The 20473-nt window shown below is 43.5% G+C and overlaps 1 long non-coding RNA gene across 3 annotated transcripts in view; it reads left to right on the top strand.

Moving 5' to 3' along the window:
* Positions 1-16920, top strand: part of LOC128790805 (uncharacterized) — a 62586-nt gene extending 45666 nt beyond the window's left edge. For all 3 annotated transcript variants that reach the window (XR_008431869.1, XR_008431871.1, XR_008431870.1), the window contains 4 exons: positions 6367-6490; positions 9718-9814; positions 12000-12120; positions 16703-16920. This is a non-coding gene — a long non-coding RNA (uncharacterized LOC128790805). The remainder of the gene's footprint in view (positions 1-6366; positions 6491-9717; positions 9815-11999; positions 12121-16702) is intronic.
* Positions 16921-20473: the final 3553 nt, after the last annotated feature.

Raw genomic sequence — 20473 nt, 5'->3', positions numbered from 1 at the left:
CATCTCCATCTGCCACGGGAGAAAGGGCTGTTGGTCACAGTGGTGAGCTCATTAAAATGAGATCAATAGAGATTTAATCTAATGCTGAGGATTACTTGAAGTGGAATGCTCAATTAAGTGTGGAGGAAAAAAAAAGTAACACATCAAATGAATTGCCAGCTGATTTCCCTGCTTTATTTGGAATTTAGCCCAATATTGAGGAGGGCTGATAAGCTAAAGCAGAGCTGTGAAAAAACAGCTGATGCTGGTGGTAGTGGTCAGCAAACACCAGTTAAATGTGCTACATCATTACTCACACATTTTTCAGTGAACTCCACAGGTACATAGAATTTTGCTGGGATTATATACTTCCAATTTCCACTTCTGTTCACACCAATGGCTCTAAAAATATTTGAAAGCTGCTAAGGTGAGGATTTGCATAAGCAGGATTTGCCATGGCTTTTGGAAAATTGGAAGAGTTAAGTGCGGTGAGTGCTACAAAACTTGTCTTTTCTTTGCAATTCTTCTGTAATCCAGCCCATTTCTCCCTCTCTGCTTCTCCAACCCCAAAACTGAAACCGCTGCCACCTCCCCAGCTTCTTCACCTCTCTGAGCAGCAGCCACACAGGGACAAAGAGGATTCTGTTTTGAATGAAACATTTTATTCTCAAGGCATGAAAATGCGGGACCAGGCAGAAAGCCAAGAAGCAAGAAAAGAGAAATATATTCATTAATTAAAACAAGCATTGCTTGCTTTGAACTACAAAAATCATGTTATAAAAAAATGGAGCAATGAGTTCCTGGCTTCTGGAAGAGAAGAACATGCTCCAGCCCCACCAAGGTGCATTGCTGCAGGAGCAGGGAGGAGCACAGGATGCATTCCCCAAACTCCGTAACTGGCAGGCTCAGGGCCCCCGTGCTGCTCACAGAGAGAATTCATCCTGACACAAACAGCTCTGTAGCCCGTTGGCACAATATCACAGCAGTTTTTCCTTCCAGCAAGTCACATTTAATCTTTGCCCAGACATTTCAAGGCAGAGCTGTCTTATTTCTCCCATTAGGGCAGGACACCTTCCCACGCCATTCTCTGAAGTCATAGTTTTTGGGAGATAGCAGGATGAGTTCCAGCCAGTCACAACTTCCCTTGTGAGTCCTCTTCTTCTAAGAGCCTCACCATCCCTAAGGCTTACGATTGCCTCTAAGAAGCTCAGTAATTTGCCATCCTGAATATTCTGCCCAAGCTCCCACACTCTGCCCCCCTCACTTAAAAACACCCCGAGGCTGCCCATTGTGAGCAGCAGATGAAGCAATGCTGCCTCTGAGGTTCTCCATGTTCCTTTGTGTCCTGGGTGGGAAAGGCCAAGCACAGAGCTGTCTTCTGCTGCTGGCTGCCACATGGCCCTGTTTCTTTTCTGTTTATCACTGTTGTTATCACTAGTTATCACTATTATTGTCATCTCTATTTATCTGTGGTCTGGGCTGTACAGCAGGAGTTTCCCTTCTGTTTCCCCCATGCTGTTCCACATACTAAAGAGGGAATTTGTTTTCTTGAGTGGATCATGATGGGATCTAGGGTGGAAAAGCCCAAGCAGCACCTGTGGCTATAGATTCCTCAAGTTAAAGCATTAAAGCTGACTTTGGTATGTTTTGTTGCAATTTCCCACCAACTGAGAACAATAGTTTTGCAGACTCCCAGCAACACTCCTTCCACTCTCTGTTCTTCTGCTCTGCAAAGTTTTTCTAGAACTTTTGACAAAGCTTTTTTGAACTCAGAATGACAAGAGCCGCACAGGCACTGGGGGGTTGCATTACCCCATCTGGCCCCAAACTGGTCAAAATGCCTGTGGTATCTGTAAGCACCCCTGACATTGCCCACAGGAGCCTCTCAGCTGATCCTGCAGAGAAGGAACTGTATTCATCTAAGATTATAATGCAGAAGATGCTCATCAGATCATCACTCCACATCAATAGCTCTATAGCAAACTGGCAGAACAGCACAAAAAAAACCAAACCAGATGTGCTAGAGTGAAACAGAGAGATTTGATAGAAATTTCTTTCAAAGTCTTCTTATGTGTTTATATGGAGGAAGAGCATCCTGTACCTGTGAGGTACAGCATCCTGCCTTATTCTGGCACTGCTGATGTCATGGGACCTGCTGAGCCTTGAAAGGACCCAGCAGGGACAGTGAATCTGCCACAAGAGTTTCAGTGGCAAAATGCCCGCACCAATGCTTCTGGTGTCAGCACATGGTCAATAGATTGTAAGTCTGGGCTCCAAAATAAGAGTGGCATTTGAAACACAAAAAAAATCCTACATTTCTAAGCTCCTTAACCCCATGATGAACACACTCCACATACCAGCAGATGTGATACTTTCTGTGGCATGAATAGACATGCAAATGGAATTTAGCAGGACCTACTGCAGGATGCAAGGCAGAAAAGCTTGAGGGACTCACTAGTTGAGTGATGGTGACTACAAAACCCAGAAGGCTTTAACAGATAAATTCAAAGCAAACAGTACTACCTGGAAAAATGGGTAAATTATGAGGAAAAAACCCACTGTGTGATTTATATATAGCATAGATCTGTATGCTTGGGCTTTTTACAGTCATAAATCCAAGGCTTTCTGTAATATTCTGGCAATATTTTTTCCTCAGGGTTATTTTGAGACTGTTAGGGAGAGGGAGTGCCCAGCTTTGACGAAGAGGAGGGTTGCTGGTACAATTCCACCCTGACCACACTGTCCCCTTGCAGTGGCCAAAGGGAATCGGCACCAGCCCCAATGCCTGTGTGATGTCTGTCAAGTGCCAGGATCAATATCTTCATACAGAAATACCACTGTGGCTCAACACTCCTTTGGGCAGCTGAGAAGTAACTGATGCTTCCATTCTAGTCCAGCACCAGGGGAAGCTTTGCGACATGAAGAAAAATGCCCGAGTGTTTTCAAGGAGAAGAGTAATCCAGAACTGGTGCAGAACCTGGCAGGTCTGCACAGCCTCGAGCACCCAGTGTTGTCCCTGGTCATGCAACTCTTTAAAAACAAGCAACTTTTTGCAATTATTCGTTGGCACTCCATGAAAAGCAATGCCTCCTCCAATTCTTTCTTTTTGGCGTTTTTTTATTGAAACCAGGCACTCAAAAAAATCCATTTCTATTGGAAACAGGACATGAGGACAGCTTTTGCCTGTGTGGCAATTTTCTTCTTGTGATTTGCTCCCAGGGACAGCCTATTCTTCTCTAGGACCTGAACAATGAAGGTCTCAAACAAAGGCAGCTCACACAGCTGGGGAAAGGATGCTGGAGGTCAGGGCTCCTCCCTTAACCCCTGGTGAGGTCAGTGGGATGGGCTGTGCTGGTCCTGCTTTCCTGGGTGAGACTTCACAGGGAGCTGCTTCACCAAGCCCCAGGGTGGGAATTCCAAGGTCTCCTGCAAGATGGGGTTCATGGTGCTCTCAGACCTGTGGGGTTCAGCCCCTTATGCTGCAGAGAGGTCACTTCCACCAAAGTCAGCCCTGAGCTGAAGGGCTCCCTCCATCACCCTAATCTGACTCCTCTGTAAAAGTAATTTTTAAGCCATAGTTTAGACTTCCTGGTTCTGTTGGGATTTTTAATATTTTCTAAGCCAAATCCACCCATTTAGGAAAACACACACATACAGAAATTCACAAATATATATTTTCTATGCAGCTCTGGAACAATTAATAACTCTTTTTTCCCCCCTCCTTTGGACTCTATGCCCCTCTTTAACATGGAAAACCCATTTGTCTACCTCACTGCATACTGAGTGGATAAATACATTAACTACTTAGAAGCACATTGGCCTCTTTTATCCCAGTCAGAGCAGCAGCCTATCTGCACCTCAGCCAGACTCCGGAAAATCAGTGAACCACGTAAACCACAGCACCGTGGAGAGACTGGAGTGAGCTAATGCTCAGTTCATACAAACCACGTGGTTATTGAAACTCAGGATGAAAAAGAAATCAGTGATGGAGCCAGGTAAAATTGGCACATTTCAGTGTATTTGTGTAGTTAAACTCCTATTTTCTCTGGCTAGGCAAGACACAAATGGCAGAGACTGTCATTGCTCTCTCTATTTTTATTTCCTCCCTGTCACTCAGGGCCAAAATGCCTTTTTTTTTTTTTTTTTCTTTTTTTTTTTTTTTTTTTTTTTTTTTCTTTTTTTTTTTTTTTTTTTTTTTTTTTGTTGGAAACTGTCTCTTCCATCCAAACGGTCGTGCCTGGTGCCTCCTCTTGCTGCTCTGGAGCCTTCCTGCCTCAATTTCACAGGTGCAGACATTTTCATAAAATAGTAGTGAGCAAAATCCCCAAAACAGCCACCACAAGTAGATCTATTTCCTTCTGCCATGTAACTCGGGAAGGACCTTACACGTTCAGGACAATCATTTCAGTCCCTGGAATCTTCCATAGTGGGAATTCAGCAGGAGCTAAAGACAGTTCTGTCATTTTCTAAGATCACGGGATTCAAGTGTGCAACAGAGCAGATTCTTGTGGCTTCAGCTGGCATCAGCTTACTCTGAAATCTGGATGCTGATGCCCTACAGGGGAGTTTTTGACTAAAGGAATGGCCCAACAGTAGGCATCACTTAGCTGGGGGTGGCTGTGCCATTATTTGTAGATAAAACCCTGAATGCTTTCAACTTGCACTTAAAGGAAGTTTAAAGGGCTTCTGTCAGAAAACAGAAGTCCAAAATAGTAGAAAAATTAAGGATTTTAAGCCTTTAATGTGAGAAGAAGTTTTACTCCAGTCTCCAAGTGTACAAACCTGCAGGTATGCATTCATGCTATTGAAGTTGAGGGGAAAATTCCCCAGTGATGGTAGAAATAGAGATTCCTTCAAGCTCATATACCGAGAAATCTCAGTGCTCTTGATTTTAAAAGAGTGTGTCTGGAGCATGAGCCTGCAGTTCAGGATGGAGGAATATGGAGATGCCCTGAGCCTTTTACCTGCAGCACTATTTGATATAAAAATCCATTTTGTGACAGCAGAAGTAACCTACAAGCACTGGAGTAGTTCCATCCCAGCTTGGAACTCCGTCCTCACCTCTTACATTTGTGTACAGCTAGAAGCCATAATGGAAGTATCCCATTCCCAGTGAGCTGCTATCACAAAACCCTGTTTATTTTTTTCACCCACTGTGTTTGCAAGTGGGACATTTTGGTTCTTTTCTTCAGTACATTTAACATATTTTTATTGCTGTGACAGAAAAGAGCTCACTATCATCGATGCATCGATCCCTGCCCCACCTCCGACAGATGGCAAATAGAATATATGCTTATCTTACAAGCCAGGACAGCATCAAAAATCAAGTCAGCACTGGAGGGTTTGTTACCTTCTGGTAATGTCTGTGTGAAGAATGCAAGAGAAATTCTGAGTCCCTGAGCAAACAAAAAAAAAAAAAAAAACCCTGCCTGCAAGGACAGCTCCCCTAGTGCCTCTTTTTGATGGTGACAGCCCCAAAGCAGGTGACAGCTGAGCAGACAAGCACAGGGCTTCATTTCTCTCTTCAGAACAGAACGTGAAATGCAGTCACTTCTGTAGTCAGGGGCCACCTGTTACTCCTAAACTTTTTAATAGCCTTCTAAACTGGAGCCAGCTTCCCCTTTGATGTAGTGCTGCTTTCATTAGTACTCATTCAGGGTGAATACCTGATTAGCCATGGGGAGCTGGAGGGGTTTATTCTTTCCCTTTTTCTTTCAACTTTCATAACACTTACTACAGACAAAGAGCCCCCGTGCCCTCCCCGTGTTAGAAATAAAAGAAGTGGTGTTAGGCCAGAGTAAGTGAGTTTGTCCATGTCTGGCAGATAAAATGAATTAAATCTCACACACACAGCTGAATTTTTTGTACAAGTTTTTTTCCATGCTAGACTTTGTGATGATTTCAGTCTTTTGGGGCTCTTCTCTCTCTCAAATCCAGGGCAGAATGGCTGGGGACAAGCATTTCAGTGCCCCTCAGTGCAGTGACTTATGCATGGAGACGATGAGGGATTTGTGAGCACACAAGGTCTTACTCCAGGTCTGAATTCTATGCCTGTAGGAACTAAGCTCTGCAGATGGATGAGTTTCAGCAAAGTCAAGGCTCTTTCTTCCAGTTTTCGGAAACAGACCTATTGACCCACTGGGAAATAGCCCTTCAGAAATGCCAAAGAGACCCTAAATGTCTTTTTATCCCTTCTTTCCCTGGGAAAGCACTGCAATAAGAGACAGATTGTCCAGTATTTATATGTGAGTTCAAGTAAAAAGAGTTGTAATTTGGGGAAAAAGGTAAGAAAGTTTTGTTTACCAGAGAACTCCTAAGAAATAGTCATTGGACCCCTTGCAAATACTTCACAGATTTCTCTCTTTGATTTTCTTCATGATTTTGAAGACAGAAGACATAGTAACAAGTACTCAGAGGCTCATGGAGATGCTACAAGCTGTTGACTGAATTTTAGGCCAGTTTAGACATCACTCCTTCTGCCTTTCCAGAGCCCATCAATGTCTCATTCTAGGTAAGTTCAATTATTGGTGCAAAGGGAAAGAAACTTTCTTCTGCTTTGGAATCATAATGTAACCACAATAGCAAGCACTTAAAGAGCTATTGTGCACAGGAAATGCCAATTTGGTCTTTAAAATACCACATTACAGCCAGGCAATGGACACATGGGGAGTGACTTGCCTGTTGCCATTCAGCAGAGCTGAGATGAGGATACAGGTCCCCTGAGGGGGATGTAGTGGCATAGCTAAAGGCAGCTTTACATAAAACCTCCAGCCTTTTCCACAATATTTTTTCAATATATTTCTGATTTTGAACTTATTTTTTCCATTTCCTAGTAACATGCCAGGACTCCAGGGCCCAAAATTCTCATCTACTGGCTCTAACATGGGGTTTGACAGCTCATGAGATTCCATACAAAAGCACAGAGCCTGCTTCTCAAGTGTATCTTGCTGGAAGCAGCCTCACCCAGCAGCCTGCTGCGTCTGCTCCCTGTGGCAGACAATGCTGCATCATTCCAGGAAACAGTGTGGAACACTGAATAAACTTTGTATAATCAAGTATCACCAGTGTTCTTACCAGCATCTCACAGATTCAGAGATTGCTTAAAGGCAGGAAGAACCACCAGCTCAATTCCAAGAGCGCACAGTACAATCTCCTCCTCTAACCCTGTTCCCAACCCAGTTACCTGGTGCTTCCCTATAAAGCACACAGGCACAGATGGGACGTCACCCCTTGGCTACTTTTGGATAAACATACCACACAAAGCACCTACATCTGGCTACAAAGCATTTCTGATGATCCTTGGGGTTGTCTCCAGCTTCCCCCTTCCACCAACACCAGCTCGTCCCAGTCTTCAACCTTTTCTAAACCTGAACATACAAATGGGATGCAGCATTTCAGCCATCAAAGACCACAATTCCCCCTGAGCTGCCCCTCAGCTTTGCCTGCCAGTGTGGGGATAGTGTAGCTTTGCACCTAGTCCACTTTAATGTAGATTCTATTTGTCCCAATCAAATTATTAAGTCATTTATCTCACACTGAGTGACAGCCTGCCTTTTTAGCAGGATGGGATTTTAATCAAAATTGCCCTCTCTCATCACTGTGAAATCAAGGTGGCTGGTCAGCTGGTAAAATCCTCTTATAGAAAGCCCAACTTTCATTCTTTTTATGCTGCTTAAATCCTAGGAAATTATCCCTTTGGAGCTACCCAATATATTCATTACTGTGCAGGTCCATCCTCTGCCTCTATTGAAACGGAGTCCCAGCCATATGTTCCTCAGATACCGTCAGCTTCCAACCAATCTGTCAGAATGGAATCTGAAATACTGTTATCTCGTGTTGGGTGCAATATCTCCTGGGCTAGAAAATGATCACACGTCATTTGAGGGACTTCAAATAGATTTATTTCCAGTTATATGAGACTTCCAGCATACATCTTTATGATTGAAATCTCCCATTACCTGGTATTTCTTTCCATTTATTACGGATAAAAGCTCTGGGGGCAGCTCACCTCTTAATGTGAACCCATGGTCTGTAATCCTCTTTACAGGCACCACACACTCACCTCTCACTATATCCCCCCCAGCTTTGATAGTTACAGCTTTAATATCTCTGCATTTTTACACTAAATGGGTCATGGTCTCTTTTCTTTTCTCTTTCCACCTTTTCTCTTGGGCACACACTGCTGTTCACACACAGGTTGTAGTCAGCAGTTTTAATGCTCCAGTCATACAAATCAGCCTCCTCTCACTCCATTTTGGCAATTATCTTCAATTTCTTTTAATTAACAAGCATTTGCAATTCCTGTCATTGTCAGAAACATGAAGAATAAAGGAGCAAAGTGTTCATAGAGCCACAGGAAATTAAACAATTTGCTTGGGCAAGTGAATTGCCTCAATGGATAAAACAAATCTGCCAGTGGCATTTTGGAAGTTGATTTTAGGCAAACCACTGCCTCTGTCCTGCTGTACCAGGCAGTGTGATTGAGGAGCGCTATTAAACATTGTCAGTCAGACATCTGGGGAATAATTAATAAAATTCATAGAAGAAGTAGGATAAAAGTAGAGAGCTGCAGAGGACTCTACAGCATCTGCAGAAGATATTCAGAGCCAACCTTCTGAGCATCCTGCTCAGAGGAAAACCCTTTGCTTTTGTTTGGGCCTCGGCAGGAAAGGATGTTTATAGGCTGTGTCTTTTAAAGTACACCATGACTGAGTCAGAGCATGTGTTTACATTTGGTTGTTGGGTGTTTTAAATAGCAGCACAAAGTCCAAAGAATAAATTACTACAATGGGAAAATAAAGCAATGCAACTTGGTACTGATGCAACAAATTTTAGTGCTGCAAAGCTGATGGGCAGCAGGACAAGTCTGTGATTGGTGATACACCTGGTGCAGTGCATCTGCAGTGGTTTTGCTCACAAAGCTGAGCCCTGGCAGGTCAATGGGATGTAGGGGCAGAAAAACACACATGGTGGTATCAAACACCACCTTATCAATGGCAGGTTTTTGGTCCAGGGAGATGTAAACAGGCTAGAGAGGAGGTGTAGCAATAATTGCTCCAGGCATAGGAGGCAGCCATTCCTGAAATAACCAAAACTTCCTCAAAGTCTCTGAAAACATTCTTCATAACTACAGCAAGAAGGGAATGGGACCAGTTCAAAGAAGCACTACACCAGATACTGGTATCCCTCTCCCTGGTGGGGAGTAGTTCTCTCTTGGCAGAGCAAAGCATCTTTGAAATCCTCAACCAGACCAGGAGGAGTTAGACATCAGGAAAAAAATATTCACTGAGAGAGTGATTGGGCACTGGAATCATCTGCCCAGGGAGGTGGTGGAGTCACCATCCCTGGATGTGTTTAATGAAAGACTGGATGTGGCACTCAGTGCCATGGTTTAGTTAATGAGGAGGTGTCTAGTCATAGGTTGGACTTGATGATCTCAAAGGTCTTTTCCAACCTTTTCGTTCATTCTGTGATTCTGTAAAATCTTACTGTAGTTAATAGAATCATAAAACAGTTTGGGTTGGAATGGACTTCTAAAGTTCATCCAGGCCAACCTACCTGCAATGAGCAGGGACATCAACCAGATCAGGTTCCTCAGAGCCCTGTCCAACCCAGCCTTTAATGTTTCCATGGATGAGGGATCCACCACCTCGCTGGGAAACATTTCCCTGTGTTTCATCTCCCCGTGAGCAAAGAATATCTTCCTCATAACTAATATCTCCATTTTTTCCTAACCAGCTTCCAAGAGCCTGCGCCCATCTCAAAATAAATTGGTCTCAACTTAGTGGAGAGGCTTGGACATTGTGAAACCCAAATGAATGGGCAGCAGAAACTGGTAAGAGTGCTGGAGGTGAAATCTTTAAATAAACTGGTCCGGTGTTTGCATCAGGAGGGCCTTGTGTGCTGTACACGATTACTTCCTTCTGTTATGTTTGTTTTATTCTGTATTTTTATACACCACTGATATGGTGGAACCCTGACAAAAATGGATGTTAAAATGCCAAAAGGAAGAGAGGCTTTGCTGGAACCTTTGTAAACCAGTAGGAGCCAGGAAGCAGGGAAGCCATAGGCACTTCTGTTCATGCACAAGTTCCAGCCCCGAAGTGCTGGCTCCGGAAGCTGCATTTTAGCTAATCATGGAATTAAACCCATAATGGTTCATCACAGCTTTAAGCAGGTGCACTTTTAGCAAGGCTACTAATTGCCCTGAGAGAGCTGCAGCCCAAAAAAGCAAAGAGAGTTCAAATCCTTCTGTGAGGTACTAACACTCAGTATTAATTCACACAGAAGACCTTTTTTTGGTTGTTTTTAACATGAATATTGTCCTTGGCATCCTATAAGACATGCTACATTCCCATGGGGATAAATGGAGGTTTGTTGCAGCTTTGACTGGTCTCTTGTCAGACACACAACATCTAATTCACTGCAGTATTTCTACTTGTCCTGCTCTGCTTGGATGAACATTCTCCCACCATTACACTGCTCCTTCTAGCTGGGAGGGTTCAGATCTTCTTTGATTGCTTTATCTCCTGTAAAGTAAATGAAAGGGGGATGGAGCTGGAGATTGGTGTGTGGCTCAGCCCCAAGGCTGACTCAACATGTCTTAAGGGACCTTTCTGTTTATACAGAATGGTATTGTGGGGTTTCCCCACAGGGAGCACCCAGTCTCTCTCTCTGGGTGCTTCTCTCATCCCAGCCTGCAACTCTCCTATAAGTGTCTACATCTGGATTTGGTTTATGATTTAATCACAGAAGAAAAGCAGGATCAGGAAGGGTGTGGTTCATCTCAGCTTAAATTTGGCGCTGAACCTGCTTGGGTGAACTGTCCCTGGGATGGTCCTTGCCATCATCAGTGAAAAGGGGAGTCCAGCTGCTTAGATGGGGCTGTTCTCCTTGTAGGCCTCACTTTTAAGTTAGGTCTGAGGATAAATGTAGAGACCTGGCCTCTGATTGTCCTTGCTGAGCTGGGAAAGAAAAATTCTCAGACACAGCACATGAAACACTTCTCTTCCCACAGCCTTTTCCTCTCCTGTGAGTGAGAAGATAACATTTATATTCACACAGCATTCAGTACAAGGCACCCCCACCCCACTTCATCTCTGGGCACTGCTCTAGTAAAAATAATAAACAGCTGAATGTGGCAGTGGGGTTTGGGAATGATTCCAGCTCACAGTTAAAGGATAGACCCAGTTATTCCTTGATGAATAACAGCATTTACAGAAGGCCTTTCACCCGGAGGTGCTCCACAAATTACAAACATACATTGCCACATCACAGAAATGGGTGAAACAGCCAGCTTCAAAGTATCCGCTGGGAAAATCCCACCGCCAAGCCAGTGCAGGGAGACAGCCACCTGCCAGATGGCAAAGGGCCAGGCAGTCCTAGACACAGGACTGCTGCTAGACTGGAGGTACGTCCAAGCTGCAAAGTAGACCACAGCATCATCTTTCTCCTCTCTGGAAATTATCTGTATGGTCTTTAAATTCCTGTGTTTAAACAATGCCACTCCCTCAGTGCCAAAGTTGAAACCATCCGTGTTTTATTGTGTTTCAACATGCCTGTAAGGTCCATGTGATTGTTCACCTTTATTTCCTCTCCAAACAAATGTTCCTCTCCATTTCCCTCACACGTGCTTGTGTCAGCCACAAATGACTGCTGGCTGCTGAAACTCTAACCAGTGCAAAGACTCAAAGGAGAAACTAAAAACATGCATAAAAGATGTATAAAACTGACAGCTAAAGGAATCTTAAAAAAGGTGACTCAGGAGTTTTAGCTGTGAGTGTGTCAGGAAAATTCAGCTGCCACAACTTGCTGTTGCACCTTTGAAAATCTGAGAGAGTGAAAGAGCCTGAACCTGAATGTGGAAGTGATGAGTGTGCCCCAAGGGTGGGTAAGGAAGGTCTTCAAGCTGCCTGTGTCCTGAGGATCCAGCACCTTCCCTCTGACAGCAAATGTGGGACTGAAATGTGCTCATTTCTCAGCATCACTGACCATCCATGTGTTTATCCATCTGTCTTCAGGAGCCTTGAGAGGGATCAGCAAAAGGAAACTCATGCTCCTATGAAGTGACATTTTTACAGAGGAACCACAGGATAGAAAGTTTATGCCAATGATCCAGAAAGAAACTTCAGCATCCAACTAGTATCCTTTAGTTTGTATCCACCAGTTTATATTGGGACTTTCTGCTTTTTTGACAACTCCTTGTCTGTCCCAGTGAAGATCAAGAGGCTTCAGAGCTGGTGGTGAGCAGAGGGGCTTTGCAACTGGGATTCTTCCCCTGTTTCAGGTAGCACAACACAGGTTCATTCATTCTCAACTGTAACAGATTGAATCAGCAGATAGCTGAGAAAGTAGCAGGACACCATTATTTCTTTATTATTCCCCACTCAAAAGTGAATGGGAAATAATAAATTTAAATAATTGGATGTAACTGTCCAAAGAAAAATGCAGGTCATGCAAAAATAAATTCTTCTTAAGATTGCAGTTTATGAGACTACAAAATAATCACAGAAATTAAATATGGGAACCCCCAAATTTGAGACATCTAGAAACCATCTGACCACTTTCTTCCCCCTCCTAGTTTTCCCAGGGGTCTGACTGCACAGTTAGTTCTGCAAGGCCAGGTTTGGTTTCAGAGTGATTAATGGTTAGCAGCAGCAACAATTTTTTTCAATCCCTTCTGGAGATCAGGGGAGGAGAAAAAAAATGCAGCTCTGCCTCATGATTCCTACTCTCAGCCAGGCTGGACTCTTGGAACACCATTGGGAGCTGCAGGTATAGCAAGATCATCAGGAGAGGATTTGCTCCATCTCCTAACTCACCTGCTCATCCCTTCCAAGCTGACCTTCCTTTTCTTTTCTGTTATTTATATGAATGAACTCCTCCCCAAAGTGTTTGCTGAGTGATAAGAACTCAGATCATCCATTACCCACCTTGTGTTGGGTAGCTGCTGTGGTTGGAATGAGATTTGCATGTGGTCAGACACACTGTCCTGCAATCACAGCGTCCCCTAATTGCATATTAGCATGAATCAAAGCCTGGCTGCAGAGATGCTGCCTTCCTCTTTCGTCCCTGTAATGGTTTCTCTTCTGGCTGCTGCTGCTGAAAAATCCTTGCTTTGGAATCAAACTGAACCTGAAAGTGTTACTGGGCTTCACCACAAACGAGTCAGTTTTTGGAAGGAGATCCAGTTCCCAGTGAAACAGCCTTGCCCTTGCTGAATTAAGCTCCCTGTGCCAGTGTTTCCTATTTTCTCATGGTCTTTGTAACTTTATATTTAAGTAATATAAAAGCATGAAATCAGAATTTAGGTACACTAAGAAACATTGAAATAATAAATTACCTAATCCTAATAAATGTATAGAAATAAATAGGTATGGAATACTGAAAAGGTATCGCTAGACTCTGTCCTCAATGTAGTAGAGACAGTGTAGAAGACATGGTTATGCATTCTTGTGCCAAGAAGTGAGACCATGTGATGCCTAGACATTATCTCATTAGCATCCTGCTCATTCTCAAATCTAAATCCAGATAACAATTGTTTAATTTTAATTTTGTGTGTGCTTATATAATTTGTTCATTGTCCACCTTTATGTGAAGTCAAGACATTCAAAGCTGCTGCAAACACATTAATTTCATTCCTGCAGCAGATATGCAAATTCTACAGGTCCTCTCTGTGGGTTCAAAAAGTGTCTTTGAAAAGGACAATTGTTTAAATTACTCTCTTTGCACCCAAGGAAATGAATGAATTTGTGCTGACCATACCACTTACAGGTCACTAAAACATCTACCATGTTTTAGTAAACCCCGTTGCTTCCTTCTCTATCAGGGCAAATACATTTGGAGCATTTCATGTCAGACACTGCTATAGTTGGAGAAAGGAAAGACAATCTGATAAATCTAATTCCCTGATAAAAATCACACCAAACACCCTGGAGGAAGAGGAAAAACATCCTATCTCAAAATTTCATTCCACCCATGTTGCCCTCCAAATGCTGGAGAAGTCACTGAGGTGCTGCACTTTGTTCATATCTGAATGGAAGGCTAAGGTTACCTCCAACACATCAGATTTTTTTTTTAACATCTTCAGCTTACAAATCATTTATGGAATTACAAATAAGAGGTTCTCTGGTTACAAAGGGATGGCATTAGCCTTGGAAAATCAGACTCTCTCCCAGGACACTGCTCAGTGGATCATGTAACCAGCTTTCAGAGGGAGAGCCTGAAACACCAGCACTGTCTGCAGCAGCTTTTCACCTTGCCAAGAGCAAGGCTGTGGGGGCAAAGATAACTTTTATAGCACCTTTTATAGCACCTAGAGGTGCTGGTGTTCCTACCTTGCTGCTGATACCCCAATGTGGTATTTTAGCACTGTTATCTCCCATTACTCTAGTTTTAATGCAGCTCAGGGGAGTTTTGTGTTAGATTTTAAGTCTGACTGATGAGGGAATTGATGTTGGGCTTCTGTAAGAAATTTGTCTTGTAACAGTACAAAATGTTGATGAAGTAACTAAAACAATACAAAACCACTGTGAAACACATTAAATGGATTAAGAATTGGCTAACTTCAGGTCTTAAATATTATTATAACCAGAGAAATTTTCTTAGAGTGGGTGTGTGTTTGGACAGATCCCATAGGGACTACTTCTTGGCTCTATACTCTTGTATTTTATCAACAACTTAGGAAAAAAATCCTTTAAATCATTATCAACAATTTTTTCAGATGAAAAAGGCTGGGAAAATGGTCAAAAGAAGGAACCCAGGTCACTGATAGCAATGGGTAATTGGCAATCTGAAGGTAAGCAAGTACAACCAAGTTGAGTCATAACATTGGAGAAAGAAGATATTTGCCTGGTGGGGGCTGCAGTGGTTCTACACTGGAAAGTCATGACCAAAAAAGGGTTGCAAGTCATGGTGAGTAATCAGCTGTCCATGAACTGACCTAATCTTTGTATGTATAAGCAGAGGAAATCCAGAGAAGAGGGTGATAACCTTGTCTGGGTATTCCCCATCTCCTGAAACTGCTGCCAACCCATTGTGCCCTGTTCTTGCACCCACAAAGCAAGTGGGAGGCTGAAAAGCTGGGGACAATTCAAGAAAGAGGCACAAGAATGTACACAAGTCTGTGAAAGATGACTTGCAGGGAGAGATGTAAGGAGCTTGGTCCATTTAGCTCGTCAAAAGAAAGCTAAAGGGTGCCTGAACACTGATCCAAGAACCTCCAGGGAGGAATTCAGTATCAGTTGTCTTTAGTCTTGCTAATAGGAATGTCCCATGCCACCAGCCTTGCTCTGAGTTCCCACACCCAGTGCACACCTTGGCCATGTCCTGCCACCTTAGCAGGGGGACACACTGACCTTTCTCTCAAAGAGGAGTCCAGGTGCCTGCTCCAGCCAGAGCTTGGCACACTCTGGCAGGTCCCCCAGCTGGCTCAGCCAGGGACCAGGAGCCTGTTGCACACCAGATTTTCAGCGTGAATGTGGCCAAAGAATTTGGGGCCAGGATCCTCCAGCTCTGTTTTCATTCTGTGGTTTTTGTCTCTGTTCTGATCCTGCTGCCAAAGAAATGTTGCATTGTTTGAGAGATGTGAACCTGGTGGCATAGCCTGGTCTCAGGACAAGCACTCCCAAAGCTCTCATCTGATCTCTCAAGAGAGAAGTGAAACCAGAAGACAGAGATCACAGGCTCAGGCAGAGAAGTGCTATGCCTTTTTTCCCCAAAATCCAGGAAGGATTATGCACTGACCATCTTGAGCAAGAGAAAAGGGAAAAGGCTGGAGAGCAGCAACACTTTGGAACACTGTACATGAGAAAGACATTTAAAATAAGTTATTTACTGAACCCATATCTTAGCAGCATTTATTTCCCCCATCCTACCTGCCCCTTTTGGAGACCTCTTATCCCATCACTTCAAAGGCCAGTAGCCAAACATGACAGTTACACAAAGGTCAGATGGGTGGTTCACATCAGGATGACTCCATCTGGCTGCAGATCCTGCCTGCACTGCAGTCCCTCCCTTTGTGTGGGGGTTTTCTTCTCAACTCTACTGGGAGATGGCTGGAAGCACAATGAGGGGAAAATAACAAAAACGGTGAATACGTAACAGGAACAATTTGTTCTTGGATTTAGGGCTGTCCTCAGACAATATGTAAGGCAGTGTTTAAGTGAAATAGTTGACTAATGAACCCTACAAGGATTGGCATAATTAATTAATGCCTGGAAGTGATATACAGGGTTATGGAGAAGTTGGAAGTGGGTGTAACAGAGTGGGATTACAACAGTGGCTGAGAAAAGCCCACACCGTTGGAGGTAGCTTTTCATAGGAGAACAAACTGTGAAGAAAGTATGTGCTGAAGAACAAGCTGGATGTTTTAGCACACTTTAAAAGTGTCTTTAACACATTATAAGAATGTGCTAAAAACAGTGTTCCTGTATTTTGCAAGCTGCATATTTTTAATTGCAGCAAATTACTGACTTGCACAAGCTTTACGAGCTCTGCTGAAACTCAGGCTGTTATACTTAGGAATAATTGCATGAATTACTTAAATATTCAAACACTGGTGAATAAACAAGTATTGTTCTGTGGATAACTTCTCAAGAAATTATTGCTTCTTCTAGTTGAACCTTGTGCTGACTGTAAAGACAGCTTTCTTATGGCAGTGCTAAAAACTTCTGTGCAAGTGCAAGATATAATTTGAAGACTTTTTCCTTAATTGCCCGCTCAGCTGAATCCTATGCAACTGCTACATTCCAAAAGGGCAAAATTGGAGCTGTTTGTTTATTTTCTCTTCAGTGGGAAAACGAAGCTTTCCAGGGAGGAGCAACTGCAGCTGAAATGAATTCAGCATCACAATGGCAAAACAAGAAGTGCATTCATGTAGCAGCACGTTCGAGTGTGTGCGCTCGAGCCCCTCCGCAGTGTGGTTGCTATGGTGTCTGTGGGTGGTGGTGGAGATGACAGGAGATCCTCAGCAGAAATGCCAAACCACACTCTAATATATCTCATACTGACCTGCTATTAATTCAGTGGCTGTTCTTTTATCATAAAAGAGAAAAAAAAAAACAGCTCAACTTTCACTTCCAGAATAGATGTGAAATTTAAACCAGCAGTGGCTGTAGGGGTGTAAATCACATGACAGAAACTTTAAAGGTTGGATTTTTTTGTTGCTGGGGCTTTCTGGAACCACAGAAGGATTGTAAGGAAATGGGAATAAGCTGATAGTCACATTAAAAAGTGTGACTGTGCACTTGCCCATGCATTTTGCTGTAAAATGTAATGATTGTCAGAAATCATTACACAGAAATCAAACCCACAGAAATCAAACCTGTGGGTTTTTCCTAGGCCGATGTCAAACCTGCAGCAGAGCTGGGTATTTCTTTGGTCTTATTCTCTTTATTTACAAAAACTTAGGAGGTTTCTTTTCCTTGATCTGGAGAAGAATCAATTAAAAAAATTAATTCTAGGTCCTTTTCCTTGGCACTGTGTTTACCATCTTTGTGCCAGAGGCTTAGACTTATTTTTCAGCTCCATGGAAGCTGTTTTCCATCCATGTGTCCTGCACATGCCTTTGTTTGGGCAGGGACAGACACAGTTTTGTGTAATTTCAATTATCTGCGTCTTTGTCAAAGATGACTGGCCATTTAACAGTTATATTAACACTAACACAGCTCCACACCAGTCTTGTGTATTGAAACACAATTATATAGGAAGCAGAAGGAACGGATTTGTGTTTTCTACTTCAGGTTAGGCCCCCATGAGCATCCTGTCTGGACCATTCTAGCAGCTGATGGTTTCATGCTTGTAGGAAGGTGACACCCTTCCTGCAGGCACACACTTCTGGAACTGCTCTGGAGGCTGATATCAACAGGAATTCAAGCTCTGCTGCCACTGGGATCTTCCCAGGAGAGCAGGGCTTCTCTGATGGCTCTGAGAGGCTGTTGTGTGGTGAAAGGTGGGAGTAGGATATTGGTGTTGCTTGCCTTGGGGAGTAAAACCACACCGCAAACCAGCTCAGCAGAGGATGTGAAACCGGCTCAGAGGTGCCAAGGTTTGTCCTGTCTTTCCCTGCATTGTTTCCTGCCCAGCAGATCCTGACCAAGGTCACAGCCAGGGATTTGCCCATTTCCACCAGCCCCCAACCCCAGAGCCAGCCTGAGCAGGGAATACTGGGGCCATTGAGAGAGAGCACACAGGCTCACTGCACAGAGGCAGCCAGGGATTCTTGTTCTGTACAAGCATTTCAGTTCATCTGCCTTTTTCATTCAGGAGCATTAACCTACAGTCTAATACAATTATGCACTATATGCTCTTAAATTTTTAATTAGTTACATGCACTCGAGAGCAAATGGTCCCTTTTTCCCCTGATACACACATAGAACTCCTCTCAGCCTTAATGGGGTTTACATGGGTTTATCAAGTGATAATAAAAGCCTAAACATTAGCTTCTGCTGACATTTACTGGGTAATTCCTGCTCTCAGCACATGGGGAATGTAACTGGGCACTATTAAGGGCAACGTAACGAGGAGAAAAAACATTTAAGTTTAATGCTTGGCTTTACCCATGTCACATACGTGGTTCTTTTGGAAGTGTTATGACAAATCCCCCAGAAGGAAGCAAATCAAAGGAAAAACTGATTTAAAAGTCATGGGTGGGTATTTTCTCCTCTGCAAAGGGCACATCTGCACCTTGAAACATCTGTGTGGGTGTCTGTAGGAGGCTGCAGGAGCAGAGCGGGGGGCTGCGTGCAGCACCTCACTCTTGCTCTGGGGGATACTTGAAGGAGATAGCAGCTGGGCTGCTTTGAGCTATTTTCATGTGCCTCCAAACTCCTGTCAGGCAGGCATGAAGCAACAAGTCCTTCAGTGCTACCTCAGCATTCCTTGGGGCTGGAAATGGGGTTTATTCCCAAAGGGTGGGACTTACCTCTCCCAGCTTCAGCTTTTTGCACCACAGGTGCCTCCCATGTCCCTAAAGCCTTCTTTGTCCCTAAAGCATCTAAACTCCTTCCCTCAACACTAAGAAATAAAACTTTTGCACCTAAAGTTCAGTGACAGCAATTCCACCTGAACTGTGCATGAATGCCCCCTAGCTTCTCCATGATTTCTGGCTACAAAGCCATGGCCTTTTTTTTCCCTGGAAGTGCCTTGGTCTTTAATGGTGAGAAGAAACCACTATAAATGGTGTGCACAAGGTGTATCTCATCCATGTTCTGTCCAGGCAGCCTTGGGACAAGATGGGCCACATCATAAACTGGATTACTGAGACACAGCCATTGCCGCAGCTGCTCAAAACATTTTAAAATGTTTTCATAATACCAATATTTTTTAATGCTTTGAGGGCTGAATTTTGCACTAATAACTTACTTTATGGCAAGGTTTCTCATGCAACACAAAGAAACACACAGCCTGGATGTATTTCCTATGCAGGTTCAGTGCAGGGTCTCAATATTGTTCTCCCAGCCATTTCTGATGTGCCATAGCAGAGGTGACTTTTAGAATCATCAAATGGTTTGGGTTGGAAGGGACCTTCAAGATCATCCAGTTCCAACCCTCTGCCATGGACAAGGGCACCTTCTACTAGACCAGGATGGGAAGGGAGCAAGGAAACACAAGCAAATTTATTCACTGTTCATACAAGTTCTAGCCACATGGTTAACCACCTCCCAGAGAAAATCAGATTGGTGTTAGCAGCACCATGCTTTTATTGGAAAAATCGAACAGGAAAACCTCTGCAGTGCATGACTGCTCCAGGCTGAACTGCTGTTGGACAGATGCTGAAAACTGATATCCCCAAGCACCCCACAGTGAGAGGGACACACGTTTATTGTGCCACCATAACACAGCTCCATGGAAGAGCCATGTGATCTGCTGCCTTTTAACTAGTGGCTGAAATAAAATAGGAGAGGACTGGGGGGTTTTAAACTTTCATATTGGAAAACTTGCCTGTTGCAAGGGGAATGTGGTGCAGGCTCAGCTGCAGGCAAACACAGCCAGAGGCATCCCACACACATACCAGCACATACACAGGAGCCATACACAATATGCAAACACCCTGAAATCCCAAACAAATATCTTGAAAATCACTTGTGCTCCAGAGGGAACAAGGGGCCTGCCCACACACAGAATTAACAAGTTAATTAGTGTTTAAATATTTCCTTGCAAGCTCTGGCACTATTACTGCTTCAGTGAGTGAAAAACTAGCAAGAACAAGTGACTGGTGGAAGAAGAATGACTCTGGTTTTCAATATGCTCTGATAAATGATAAAAATCATGCAGGTAAATCGTGCATGGTTTTTATTACAGCTTTACTGTGGCATGATTGGGAACTGAGGGAAATGCTTCTTTTTAAAAGCATATTCATTTTGATCTAGCAGTGACCTTTTAATATGTTCAGGTCCCTGCAGGGGAGACAAAGGTACTTGTGGTCTTCTGTAAGAAAGGATGAGGAAAAAAAGGCACTTTAAGATGACATAAAAGCAAGGATCAGCCAAAAGGA

This window comes from Vidua chalybeata, chromosome 1, assembly GCF_026979565.1.
Source record: "Vidua chalybeata isolate OUT-0048 chromosome 1, bVidCha1 merged haplotype, whole genome shotgun sequence".
Classification (NCBI taxonomy): domain Eukaryota; kingdom Metazoa; phylum Chordata; class Aves; order Passeriformes; family Viduidae; genus Vidua; species Vidua chalybeata.
This window is presented reverse-complemented; position numbering and strand designations above follow the sequence as displayed.